Source organism: Osmerus mordax, chromosome 20, assembly GCF_038355195.1.
Source record: "Osmerus mordax isolate fOsmMor3 chromosome 20, fOsmMor3.pri, whole genome shotgun sequence".
In the NCBI taxonomy this organism is placed as follows: domain Eukaryota; kingdom Metazoa; phylum Chordata; class Actinopteri; order Osmeriformes; family Osmeridae; genus Osmerus; species Osmerus mordax.
This window is the reverse complement of record NC_090069.1, coordinates 13,193,551-13,208,564: the sequence shown is the minus strand read 5'-3', so window position 1 is coordinate 13,208,564 and position 15,014 is coordinate 13,193,551. Positions and strand designations below refer to the sequence as shown.

General features: G+C 43.0%; 1 protein-coding gene across 1 annotated transcript in view; it reads left to right on the top strand.

Annotated features, from left to right (window-relative positions):
• The window catches only part of LOC136964402 (nucleus accumbens-associated protein 2), a 121,118-nt gene that overhangs the window by 52,960 nt on the left and 53,144 nt on the right, over positions 1–15,014 (top strand). The window lies entirely within an intron of this gene.

Genomic DNA, 15,014 nt, shown 5'->3' with positions numbered 1-15,014 from the left:
CTGTAAAATGGTGAATTTATGAACAAAGCATGGCTGCCGCCTAATTAACCTATGCGGTCTCCCTTGCTTCCGAACTCACTCCAATTACAAACACGTTCATGACCCAAATCACAATTCTGAGCCTACAGGTCTGTGGGGAATCGCTTGTTCTCATAAAAGCTGCCCTCCTCTACCTTTTTGATGAAGAATTCTCTGAGATGCTAAATGATTCTCTAATTGTAAACACAGAGGGAAAAAGCTAGCTACTTTTCGAGTTCGGTTTCCATCACTTCAAATTCACGATCTTAAGGTCTCAAAGTGCTCAAACCTTCACCACAATTCAAGAGTAGTGTACTTTCACGAACCCAATTGTTGATTTTAGCTTAAAATGTGTAAAAATAGGACTTACCGAACGTGGCTGCCTCCAACACGGCTATCAGGCGATTCCAGTTGAAAACAACAATGGCCGCCGAAAAATAATTTATACTCGTAACTGCGAGCTGCGATTGGAAGCGAAATGAAACAGGAGCTAAAGACCGAGGGTGGGGTATTGGTCAGCACACCATTTCCAGAAAGGATGTGTGTGCGTCTCGTCAAGCTCGCGCGTGTGTCAAGTAGGGTGACCACCTGTCCCACTTTGCGCTGTATCGCACGGCATTTTCAATATGCGACGTGCGGGACAAGGGGTCAAAATGCTGTGCGACACAACGCAAAGCGAGACAGGTGGTCACTCTAGTGTCAAGGGGCAGGATGAGTCTGTGAGAATTTGGAGCACGCGCGCTGTGGAGCAATTCAATTTAATTCAATCATATATTGACATATCAAGGTGAAATTGCGTATGGTACTTCAAAATGATGTAAACTTGAAGGCACTAACATTTGAAAAACCATCAGTCAAAATTATATTTGATTTATTAACACAAAGATATTGTGGCAATGTGGACATTTACAAAAATACACCCCTTTCAGCCATATTCTATTGCATTCCTTATTCAATTTGACCCTATAGAAAGACGTGTTCTACAAATCTGTAATAATTTTCAAGTCGATTGGATCTATGGTTCATGAGGAGAAGGGTTTTGAAGGTTGTACTAAATTTGGACAGTACAGCAAAATTTATCATGGCGGACCTTATGGGTTTTTGATGCTTTTTTGTTCCCCATGAGAAATAAGGCATGTATACCAATTTCCAGGCATTTTGGAATAATGGGGCGCTGGGGAAATCACATAGACTTTGGGCATGGCTTATAGCGCCACCTATGGGCGTACATGGGCCATTAGCGGTCTGGGAGTAGTGAGTGACCTGTTGTATCATTGGGCCAAATTTGAAAAAATCGGGTCAAGGACTTTTTGAGCTATTGGGCCATTTAGTGGAGAAATATAATAAGAATACTAACAAAAACTATAGGTTTCCTCCTACCGGAGGAACCCGAATAAGAATACTAACAAAAACAGTAGGTTTCCTCCTTCCGGAGGAACCGTAAATATAGCTGCAAGCAGCAATGGCGGATGTTCCTCCCTCAAAATGGCAAAATGTTGTAAATTTGACATCATATATATTTACACTGGGATTAACCAGAAGACTTGAAACTCAAATGTCTGTCAGAAAAAATATATAATTTATACCTCTAATTGGATTAGAACCCACCACCCTTCGCACATCAGTACTGCATCTCATCCTACTAAGCCATTCACAGGCTTAGGCAATTTACCATTTTGTTTTTGTATCAGAAAATAAGAAATTTCTCCAATGGCAAGCATTGTCAGATTTGGTTAAAGTTCAAACAGCTGTAATTTATTCCTATTTATATATGGGACATAAAAATGGGACAACGGGATGACAGGGTTGCTGCTGTAAAGAACAGCTTTCTCGTACTGCTTTAAAAAGGTTGTTTGGGGTGCCATAACTTGTCATGGAAGGGAATTTCAAATCATGTCTAGCATCGGTGCGATTTGTCTTGGCTTAGGTTACTGAAATGAATTTGCGCAACAGGCAAGGGATCCACCTGAACATATACTTCATTAGAGCTAACTCGGTTGTGAATCTGACACTACCATGCGTAGACTACAAGTAGCTAGCTACTGTGGTGAACCTGGCTTGTTTTGCTATGCTGTTTGCTAGTCTCGCTAAACAGATGATCAGTGTTGTGATGGGCTCAAATAAACACTCATTGCTATGTTTTACAACCGGAGGATTGACCGGAAGACTAGAAACCGTTCTGTCAGAATATTTTTTTTTTTAAATATGCCTCTGCCTGGGTTTGAACTGACCAGCACATCATCTCAGCCAATTGAGCCATTTCCAGACCTGGACTTTGCTATGTTCATTAACTGAATAAACAAATTTGAGTTTCTCATATGGCAAGCTGTAATTCAGCCATATTTTCATATATCAAGGTGAAACTTTGCACAGTACTTCAGGGGGGTGTCACTTAAAGCCTATTAGGTTTGAAAAACCATCATTCAAAAATATATTTGATTTATTGACACAAACATATTGAGGCAATGTGGACATTTACATAAATACACCCCTTTCAGCCATTTTGTATTTGATTCATTTCCCCCAAGTAAAATTTTGAAAGACATCAATTCTACACATATGTACAAAATTCCAAGTCAATTGGACTTTTGGTTTAAGAGGAGGTCAATTTTGAATGTTTTCGCAAAATGTCACTGTACAGCGAAAATCCATCATGGCGGACCTTATGGGTCCTTGAGGCTTTTTTGTTTCCCATGCGAAATAAGGCATGTATACAAATTTTCTGGCATTTTGGAGAAATGGGGCACAGGGTAAATCACATAGCCTTTGGGCGTAGCTTATAGCGCCACCTATAGCCATATGTGGACAACTAGCGGTCAGGGAGTAGTGAGTGACCGGTTGTATCATTGGGCCAAATGGGAAAAAAATGGGTTGAAGACTTTGAGATATTGAGCCATTTCCTGGAGAAGAGGAATAATAATACTAACAAGGAGGAACCCTAATAATATATATGTGAGAGAACAATGGTTGTGCTAGCCAAAGGCTTGAGCACACCCAATTACATGAATACATTTATCTTCCAGTGCACTAGTGTTAAATAATATCACCAGGTATCAAATACTACCAGCACACATACACACATTCTTTGAGATGTTATCTCTAGCCTTTCTTACTCAAAAACATGAATTACAAATTGTTATATTCATACTCGTACTCAAAATAAAAGGGCATTAAAACGTGTATAGGAATAGCAGGCAACTACAAAAAAAAACTAGTAGCAGACCCTGGTTCTAGCAAAGCTACACATTTCAGTGCAGGCCACCCATTGCTAGAGGAGTCTACCAAGTTGCACTTTCCCCTTCAATCAAAATCAAAAGTGCAAGAGTGTACCTGTCGGAAAGCAAGCAACAATAATATAATTTCCAGCGAGTACAAGTAGTTAAAACAGTTACAACTAACCAACAAGTCCCTCAATAAGAGTCATTGTGTTCCTGGAGGAAATAAACCAAAATTGGATCCAACAAATCTTTCTTAAGTACCCATCTCAGAAAGTCTAGCGAGCAGGATCTGATGGTGGACCGTATCAAATGCTGCAGATAGGTCCAGCAGGATGACAACGGATGATCTGGAAGCAGCTCTGGCAGACTGGAGGGCAGTAGTGACTGACAGGAGGGCAGTCTCTGTGGAGTGGCCAGTCTTGAAGCCCGATTGGTTGGGGTCTAGTAGGTTGTTCTGAGAGATAAAGTTTGACAGTTGGTTAGAAACTGCAAGTTCAATTGTTTTTGAAAAGAAGGGTAGCAGTGATACTGGTCTGTAGTTCTGGAGGACAGGGTTTTTTGAGTAGAGGGTTAACCCGGGCCTATTTGAAGGCAGAGGGGAAGGTGCCAGAAGAGAAGAGTTAAGGACATGGAGAAGAAAAGTTATGATAAAGGGAGAGATGGATTGGAAGAGAGGAGAGGGGACTGGATCAAGAGGACAGGAGGTGGGGCAATGAGAGAGGATGAGGTCAGAGATCTCTGCCTCGGACAGGGAAAGGAAAGAGTTTAGACATTTAGTTGGATCAGTCATAGAGGGTGAGTGAGTAGGAAAGATAGGTTCAGGGAGCTGGCTACTAATATCAATAACTTTCTTCTCAAAGAAGGAGGAGAAGTCATCTGCTGACAGGGAGGGGGGTGGGGAGGTGGATTAAGGAGGGGGTGGAGAAGGTAGAGAAAAGTTTGTGAGGGTTTGAGGCAGAGTTAATTTTATTCAGGAAGTAGTGAGTTTTAGCACCAGTTATGTAAGCAGAAAACGATTTAAGGAGGGAGTGATACTTATCGAGGTCCAGTCCGTCTTTGGACTTGCCCCATGTTCTCTCAGCTGCGCGAAGGGTGGATCGTTCTTCACGAAGAACATCCGTGAGCCACGGGCAGGAGGGAGAAGATCGTGCAGGCCTGGTTGACAGGGGACAGAGTGTCAAGTGACGCAGTTAATGTGGATATCAGGGTGTTGGTGGCAGTGTTGGTGGGGTGAGACGTGAACTCATCAATGAGAGGGAGGAAGGATGTTACAATGGAGGAGAAATCGGAGGGGGATAGGGAGCGGAGATTACGGCGGAAAGTTACGAGGGCTAGGGAAGGATGGAGGAGAGGAGAGAGACAGAGAATTGGATAAAGAAGTGATCAGAAATGTGTAGTGGGGTTACAGAGGTTGAGTTAGTGATACAGTTATGTGTCAGGATGAGATTGAGCTGTTTTCCTGCCTTGTGGGTCGCCGGTGTGTTCAGCAGCGTCAGGTCGAAGGAAGTCAGGAAAGACATGAAGTCGATGGCCTGCGTTCCTTCGATTGATTAAGGCAACTCCATGCATTTCCCAGAACTTCTATCTGGTGGTTTCTACACTGTACGAACACAACTACATCTATCGCTCCCATGTCATTGCCTCTCGTTCTTTCCTTCTGCAATGCTATTGGCTAAGACAATGCATGGCCATCACATGCACGGGGGCTGCAAACTCACGTACCATGGTTGGCCAAAGTATGCCTCTCATCCACTCTCAAGTAGTTCTTAAGAGACACGTACAAGGGTTCTCCTTACAAGCATGTTCGGGAAACGCACGTAAGAAATAGCGATGGTTCGTTATTTTGCTGGTAGAGAACCCTCATAACAACTAAGATCCATCGTTATCGGGAAACGCAGTTTAGTAAGCAAGATTTGATGGCCTCATTCCTACACTTGCAATTCAATGTGGAAGTAATCCAAGTATTCAGATTACGTTACTTGGATTGAGTAACGTAATGCAATACGTTACAAAATAAATTTTTGGGCATGTATTTAGTATTCTATAATGAAATATGTTTTGAAAGTATCCATCCTAACACTGGCTATGAATATGTTTTAGATGGATTAGAATACAGATAGGGTGATACTTATCAGAAGAGGTGATCTGGCCTCGTCGGCCATCCTCAGTGGACTCCCGCAGGTAGACGTCCGACCGAGTCTTCGTACGCCGAGGCTGCCAGACGAGGCTGCCTTAAATATGCCAAGCTGCAGCTGACAATGATCCTCTAATTATGTCAACAAAGCAGGTCTCGCTACGTCAAGTACCCGAAACTAGATCAATAGCTTGATACTAGTTACTAGTTCTCCTTTTGCTCTACCCGTGAGACTAAGTTACCTAAACATAATAGATGGAAACAAACTCTAACTACTTCTACTTACAGTTTAGATGACAGTCACGAAGTACACTCAGCAAAGACACTATGCGCTTATTCCTGGCATTGTTCTTTCGCAGCTTAGCTCTCAGATCTAATTATTTGCAAACTCGTAACCCCTTCCCACAAGGATTATGATATTCGGAGTTAGGATACGTTGTTTTACAGACTTTCAGATCTGAGAGTTGCAAGAGAACACTGCCAGGAAACACATGATTCGCAAGTTTGTAACTATGTGGGCATATGTTTAAAATGTGGGTGTTTCATACTTGTATCATAGGTGATCCAAAACTTGGGATCCAGTAGATGGCAAACTTTTTGGTCATGAATGCAATAAAATAAATTATGCTTGAATATATCTGTGTTTTTTTTTTACGGTACAATAAAATTGTTTGCAACTAAAAGTGATTTGAGAAGGAGAACATTTACATTCAGTCATTCAGCAGACTCTCTTATCCAGAGTGACTTACAGTAAGTACAGGGGCATTCCCCCTGAGGCAAGTAGGGTGAAGTGCCTTGCCCAAGGACACAACGTCATTTGACACGGCCAGGAATCGAACCGGCACCCTTCTAATTAATAGCCTGATTCCTTAACCGCTCAGCCATCTGACCCCCGTAGAATGAGAACGATTTGAGAAGCCTGTGTTCTTGCAATGACTTCTGAGAAATCAGATGCGTTCTCGCTGATCAAGTCACCACCCGATGCATCCTCGATAAAAGGGGCGGATCAAGAACACTTCTGGGTATTTTTGGCGTTCCTGGTGACTTGCGTCAGAGAATGTCTAATAAGGGGAGAACAGGCACTCTCGGGAAACGTCCGGCTTCTGAACTGGTTGCAGTTCCACTCGAGGTTCCATATAAGGGCGCTCACAGGCGAGTGCAGAATGAATGGAGGTCTATGTAGCTATACCCCTCAAAATCCACTTTCCTCAGGATATAATGTTTTGTCTAGTAATTTGAATGTTGCATTCGAAAGGGGAAGCAAAGAAAATACACACTGCTGGGTGTTTTTGTTCTAAAAAGCCTTTTAAAATGTCAATGACATCATACAATCAGAATTCATTAGCAGAATGCTAGCGTGTTATGGGCAACAACGACTCACCCTGTAAGAAATCGAAAGGACATAAGTACTCGTTCATCTCGTTCACCTTTCGACCTATAATACAATTTGAACTTTCAAAAACTACAATAAAATCTGAAAGATTTTGAGATTTCTCAACGACAAACAGGCGAAAGAGACAAATTTAGCCATCTAGCGCCATAGACTCCCATTCATTTTGCACTCTCCTGCGATCACCCCCAGTGGAACTCTGGTGGAACTGAAACCACATTTAGTGCAATGGGGCTTAATAGGAGTGGACAGCCTCTCCGTAGATGGGCTCTGCTTGTGTTCTTTGGATTGGAACCATACTTGGCCAAGAAAGATGACGTCAAACGAGTTTGCAATAACACAAGAACGGAGAAAAACGTGGATTGATAACCAGCCAATGTGTAGTAAAAGGTGCGTTCGACATGGACTGCGGCTGCATGAAACGACCGGCGAGAGTAGCCTCTTGCAGTCGGGGAGGGGTTAAAAAACGCCTCCTTCCTGCTTCTCGTGGTTTGCTGCGTTGACGTTAGTCATGGCCGATCAAGCGCTGTTTGCTTACTTTACTTTATTTATAATTAAATGTACTCTTTCCGTTAGTGAAGAGGCGGACTAAAACCCCTTTCTTCAACACATTTTTTATTCAATTAAACAGTTTTGTCCGATTTGAGCATTGGCGAAACTGAAAGTGTCAGAAAAATTACAAAACACGCGTCAAAGTTGTTGTGTGTGAGTCTGGCCAATCATGAAATAGCTGTGTCGTCATTAGAACCCGTGCAGTTGCTCTTGAGAAAATGCGCTCGGCTACACAGCCGGCAGTTCTTGAATCGATCTCACGGTACTTTGATGGCCACGTCACAGTGACTTAGTCTCGGCGCCGTCTCAAGTTGGACAAAAAGTCTAACCAGAATTCATTGTTTGAAGTCAGCCGCCTGCAGCGCTGCATGAAGTCAGTCCACGTCGAACGCACCTTATGTCATCAAGATGACGTGTCATTTGCTGCATTTATGAAGCGCCGTGCCTCACTCCGCGCTGGTTGCTATTTGATCTCGTCATTGAAAACGTACATTAAAAAACATACAACGTACACAAGCTTGAGTTTAAATACATTATTTAATGTGACATTACTTACTGTCAGTGTTGGGGGTAACACCTTAGCTACTTTGTAACGTAATGTCACATTAAATAATGTATTTAAACTCAAGCTTGTGTGGTGCGTCGCTGTCTTCAATGCCAAACCCTAAACTTTATGTCAAAAGAAACATTTCTCATTTTCGGCGCATTCAAACAATCCCCTCAATGAAGTTTGGCTAGCAACAGCAGCTAGCTTGCTCGTAGCCCAATTTACCGGGGTCAGCTTCTCCACGCAGGGCTCTGGACTGAGGCCAAATGGTCGCATTTGGCATTGTTAGCTACTGACATTGATCGCTTCCTGCAAACTTCTTTTGAATTAGCCATTTCCCCCTAAATAAATGTCCACCTTATTTACGTTTTGGGGGGCACATTTTTTGTTAGCAGATGGTACTCTTTGAATCGCAATTCCATCTGAAATACTGCCAATGACAACGTTACAATAGCTTGTTTCAAAGGGGGTTCAGCTTGTTTCAAAGGCGGTTCTTAATGAATTAATGCAAGATGAGTTGGCTAAATGCTTGAAAATATCACTAGAAGGGAAAAACTTTATGGGACAGACCCATCTGCAACCGACGCAAGCAAGCACACCCTACACGGTGTGCTAGCTTGCAATTTCCCCAGAAATTGTACCCTCTCTAGTTATAATTGGTTTTAGTATGGGTTCTGGGCTACAAAGTGGAAGATTTGTTTACAATATTTAGATGACAACAAAAATAGTTTTGGTTTTTCCCCATGTTACATAATCCATGATTTATAGATACACAGGAGGATGTAGACATGGTGACTGCGCATACAGTCAAACTTGTGTACATGGGGGGTATTGTAACCGGTAAACTGCTCTACAAAGATGACGCTTATACTAAGTCATACGGATTACAAAGTCTACATGCTTTCTCTGTGCCTCTTCTCTCTCCACAATACTACACAAAGACGTTGAGGCAGACACTTCTCTGTCCGGAGTGGTAGGACTATTGCCAGGGAGTGCAGAGCCAGGGCCGGCCCAAGGCATAAGCGAACTAAGCGGTTGCTTAGGGCCCCCGTGGCCAACAGAGGGCCCCCAAGAGCACATGAAATTACAGTTTAATGTACCGTGTTTCTTCAATTAAACGCTGCTCTCGTTTAAACGCCGCACCAAAAATGAACATTGTGTAATAAACGCTGCCCCAGAAATACAGTAGGAGTAGCATGTCCTGAAATACCTAGTAGCAGCATGTCATTTTAATGAACATTCTCTTGTGTTGCACTAGGGGTCCACTCAGGGCGCCGTATAGGGGGGAAAAGTTAGGACAATTGTAAGGGCCCCTGACTGACAGGGGCCCCAAAAAATAGGCAAAAAGTTATATAAAATTATATTATATAAACCATCATCGAGTATATAATACATTTAAAATATAATAATACAATGAATGATCTCTTTTTTTGACTTGTGTTTGGCAATAAAGGTTAAATATCCCTATTGACCAAAAAGTAAACATCCATATTGACCGACCATCCCCCTGTATCTGCATGAAATGGTTTGATCCTGCCTTAGCGCACTTATCGGTGACGGTGTTTAGTTGCAGTCATTAGTGATGGGAAGTTAGGATCATTTTACTGATTCGGTTCTTTGAATCTCGTTCAGTAAAATGAACAAATCTTTTTTCGAGTCATTGTGCTAAGCTAGCCTAGCTGCTGTTGCTAGCCAAACTTAAGGGGATTGTTTTGAAATGAAAAACGTTTCTTTTGACATCAAGTTTAGGGTGTGGCATTGAAGACAGCGACACACCACACAAGCTTGAGTTTAAATACATTATTTAATGTGAAATTACTTACTGTACATGCAAGTCTTGAATTACTTAAATATATTTACATTTACATTTATTCATTTAGCAGACGCTTTTATCCAAAGCGACTTCCAAGAGAGAGCTTTACAAAGTGCATAGGTCACTGATCATAACAACAAGATAGCCAAAAAACATCGCGAGTAGCCAAAACATGAAGCACACATTGTGAACAACCAAAGTAAGTGCCAAAGGGAAGAACCATAAGAGCATGTAGTTAAACAAGTTACAATTAAACAACATGAACAGCTATAAGTGCAAGTGTACCTGTGGAAAAAAGCAAGCAACAGTAATAAAACAATATATCACAGCGAGAACAAAAATTTAAATCAGTTACCACTAACCACAAGAGCAACAAGTCTCTAAGCAAGAGTCATTGTGATCCTTGAGGAAACTAACATCGGGTCAAGCGAACCGTTCCTAAGTACCGTTGTACTCCCGGAACAAGTGCGTCTTGAGCCTTTTCTTGAAGGTGGAGAGACAGTCAGTGTCTCTGATGGAGGTGGGGAGTTGATTCCACCACTGGGGGGCCAGACAGGAGAAAAGCTTGTGTTGGGACCGGGCGGTCTTGAGCGGTGGGACCACCAGGCGGTTGTCTGAAGAAGACCGTAGGTGGCGGGTGGGGGTGTAAGGCTGCAGGAGAGACTTGATGTAGACGGGTGCAGTCCCGTTCACTGCTCGGAAGGTCAATACCAGGGTCTTGAATCTGATACGGGCCATGATAGGTAGCCAGTGGAGAGAGATGAGGAGCGGGGTAACATGGGAGCGTCTGGGTAGATTGTAGACCAGGCGGGCCGCCGCGTTCTGAATCCTCTGAAGAGGGCGGGTTGCACATGCTGGGAGACCAGCGAGCAGCGAGTTGCAATAGTCCAACTTGGAGAGGACGAGTGCTTGGACTAGCAGCTGGGTGGAGTGCTCAGACAGGTATCTCCTGATCTTCCGGATGTTGTAGAGGGTGAATCTACACGACTGGGAGACCGCAGCAATGTGGGCCGTGAGGGAGAGCTCGTCGTCCATGGTAACCCCAAGGTTCCTGGCAGAGGATGAAGGGGTCACCGTCGCAGATCCCAGGGTGATTGAGAGATCGTGGGATATATGATGCTGCCAGTAGCCTACTGTGCGCAACAGTCTTACTACATTTATGCACGTTGTAGTTATACGTCGTTGCTAACGTGTGCTGACGTTGTGACGTTGGGCTTGCACTGATTCCCTTTGGCGACAAAAGGGGGGGGGCACTTTGAATTTTTGCCATGGGGCCCGAAATTCCTGGCGGCGCCCCTGGGTCCACTGTTAGCTAAATACGTTTCAAATATCACATCAACATACCTTACTTAGCAAATTACTCTAGAGACTAGCTGTTAGTCGGCATTAGAAGGGAAGCTTACGAAAAAATAGCCAGAAAACGAATAGCAGTCTAGCCCAGTGGTTCTCAACCCTGGTCCTCAAGTACCCCCTGTCCTGCATGTTTTAGATGTTTCCCTGTTCCGACACACCTGATTCAAATGAATGGTCGTTAGCAGGCTTCTGTATAACTAGATAACGACCCATTCATTTGAATCAGGTGTGTCGGAGCAGGGAAACATCTAAAACATGCAGGACAGGGGGTACTTGAGGACCAGGGTTGAGAACCACTGGGCTAGCCTATTGCTAACGCCTGTCTAGATTATCTATTGAAAGAACTGGAGAAGCAGGTGCTCTTGCGTTAGCAAGCTAAACTAGTTTACAGGCTACAGTACATTTAGTCATTTAGCAGACGCTCTTATCCAGAGCGACTTACAGTAAGTACAGGGACATTCTCCCCGAAGCAAGTAGGGTGAAGTGCCTTGCCCAAGGACACAACGTCATTTGGCACGGATGGGAATCGAACTGGCAACCTTCAGATTACTAGCCCGATTCCCTCACCGCTCAGCCACCTGACTCCCTACAGTAGGTAGTTGTCAGGAATATTAATCTATCAAGCATTGCACAGTCAGTCGGTGAACAAGTTTAAGAAAGCTTTATTGCTTGTGGCCGGCCCACAAGGAGACAAAAACATCACACGCCATTGTGCTACAAAGTTTGTCTGCTAGCATGTTGCGCTAGCTACCTATTTAAGCAGCCCCACTCTTTACAGTCATTGGTTAAGACAAAGGCATGCAAATGTCCCATGGCTCTTCTTCATTGGCTCCCTTGCATAGACCTGGCGCGCGTGTGTGCGTGCGTGTTTACATGTGTGCGTGTTTACGACATCACCCCTGATTGAAACACAACAAATGGGATCTCTGGTCCTGGGGTCGTAAACTCCTTCACATAGGTGTCAACAAATGGTCACCAGACCTTGCGTCTCCACCTATAGTCCTTGTCACAAAGTATCTCCTTAAAACAACCACACCAACCCCCTTCTTCTATGTCTTCTATGTGTGCGTGTTTATCTTCAATTTTTCCAACAGTAGTCTAGGTGTTTTCGCTATGTAGCTGTTCTTGCATTCCTTGCAAATCAGCGTTAATAGAAAGCAGATGAGATAGAGCTAGCTAGTCTAACTAACATTGGCAAGGTTTCCCAGATTCGTTAAGAAGCTCTTAACGCTAAGAGCTTCTTAAGAGCGTTCTAAGAACGCTCTAGAACGCTTTTAGAACGCTCCTAAGAAGCTCTTAGCGTTAAGAGCTTCTTAACGAATCTGGGAAACCCGGCCATTGACATTTGCTTGTTGCTTAATCAGTGATTTAGAAGACGGTACAGTTCAAACTGTCTAAGAACATTTAATGTAACAAACTAACACGTTAGCATGGTCGCGCAGCTAGCCTAGAATACCGTATTTCTTTGAATAAACGCCGCCCTCGAATAAACGGTGCACCAAAAATTAACAATGTGTAATAAATGTAAGTTTAATTAAAGAAATACAGTAATTAAGAAAAATTATAACAATTGGCGACGCCGAGGGGCCCCCAAATAAATTCTGCTTAAGGCCCCATAAAGGCTTGGGCCGGCCCTGTGCAGAGCACAGAGACTTCAAACGTGGCTAGAATCTCTTGTCTGTACACTTTAGACATTGAAACAACTTCAGGATCTGAATATTTATAACAAGTGATTGTTATTGAAACTCTATAGCATCAAAGTGGTTGTCAGGGCCGTGAAATCACAATGACAGGTTTTGTGTAATACCAACCTTTTTTTTCAGACCGCTGGAACAAATGTAATCATAGAACGTTAATCAACTGATAACCATCTAAACAAAATAGGGAGTGTTTTTTTCATGTTGTTGAAGCATGCATCATGTTTATCTTGTGCTTTATGAATTTTAAGTACAAGGATTGACCTGGGCCATCTGGTCAAAACTCATATACATATTCAAATATGTCTGCCCTAGCTACTACTCATAAGCAGTTCCAGGGCACTAGCCTATCTAGTAACTGCTGTATTTAAATTTTCCAAAGACACTTTGATGTTGTGTTAGTAATGGCTTGATAGGGTTCGTTGTAAAGAAAGTTCAAATCATAAATCTCTTCCTCAGAAACAAACACATCACACACTGTCATAATTTATAGTAAAGTATCGTATGTAAACACCCCTTGTTTATAAGAAAGAACCAGTCTCAAGACTATGATGTGAACATACATTATGTGATTACGTAATCAGTTACACATTGTTGTTATTATTATTAAATGTGTGTATGTATTTGATGTGTGGTCTCTGTGTGTACTATTATGTTCATGATTGCCTGAATGAGTGCAATTTTTGTGCATGTGCGTTTGAGGGTGAACAGTGCGAGGTGCAGTGCCGTCCTGTGTGCCTGACTCAACATATTCCTGCCTCTTCCATCCCTGCCTTCTTCTTTGCTCCTCCCTCTCTCTGCTCCAGCTGGCACGTACATGCATGTCTGTAGACTCTGTACCCAGCATGCCTCACTCTAGCAGTGGAGGGGTGAGTGTGCAATGCAGCTCCTGTGTGCCTTAATGGGCCAAAAGACAGAGAGCATCTCAGCAGGGTAAACATGGTTTAAAGAGAGGGATGGGAGGGGCTTGAATGGGGAAGGGGGTCAGGTGAGTGAGTGTGTGAGAGAGAGAGAATTTAAGGCTTCCGTATTTGCTGGCTATCTGAAAGAGATATTGATAGACAGACAGGAGCAGGGATGAGTCGCTGGCAAGATAGTCAGTGCAGGTAACAAATGGACATAGGTTGTATTGCAGTGTATGTTTTGGGTGTGAAGTTTATGTGTGTGTTTAGGACATCAGGCTGTGGAGTGTCTGCTATTGTTTTTGTATTTTGTTTTGCAAGTTAGTGTTTCCATGCAATTGTGGAGCACAGTGTGAGAAAGAGAGAGAGAACAAGAACAAATTGATATAAATTGTACACATTTCATACATTCTTTATTTATTCATTAATATGTTAAAATAAACTACCAGTTTACATTCAGTCATTTAGCAGACGCTCTTATCCAGAGCGACTTACAATAAGTACAGGGGACATTCCCCAGAGGCAAGTAGGGTGAAGTGCCTTGCCCAAGGACACAAGATCATTTGACATGGCCGGAATCTAACCAGCAACCTTCTGATTAATAGCCCCATTCCCGAACCGCTCAGCCATCTGATTTCCTTTCTTTTTTTTTACAGTGACCCCCACCACAGACACATACTCACAACTCTCAAAATCACACATTTGTGTATGTTACAGTTTCTTTATGTTCCCAGTTCCCTCTCCCTGGGCTTTTTTCTGTCACGTCAAAAGGGAGATTTCATAGTCTGACTGGGCTACTTTCAGCTGTCCTTCCATTTAATAAAAGTAGAATAAGCACCATTCCACCTTATTCTCTCCTTCCCTCCTTCATACATTCCTATTTTATTCAGTCTGAACTTTCTTCTGTGTACAGCCTATCTGTCCAAAAGGGTTAGAGGTCTCTGTACTTGTACTTGTCCTCAAATAACTTTCTCTGTCTTGTTCACCCCCCCGTACGCTCTCTCGCAATTTTCCCTAGTCTGTCTCTGTAACTGTAGCCTGTGTTTTTCTTGCTCCTTCCCTCACTCACTCCCGCCCTGCGATGTATAGATGGCTCATTGATCGCACAGACACACTGAGCCACCCAGCCCTTTCATCATTGATGCTCCCAGCTCTCTTTCTATCCAGCTGCAGCAGTAACACTTGTTGAATACAACATTGAATAAGACAGAGCAAGACAGACAAAGGGAGAGAGAGAAGTATAAAGAGTACGAGAGAGAGAGAAGAGAAACTGAGAAATGAGATACATATGGAACAGGTAGAAAAAAAGATAAATAAAGAGAGGGAAAGAGATGCTTAGAAACAGAGAAAGTGACACTTGGAGAAGGCATCAGGGTGTTTTTTTCTCTCT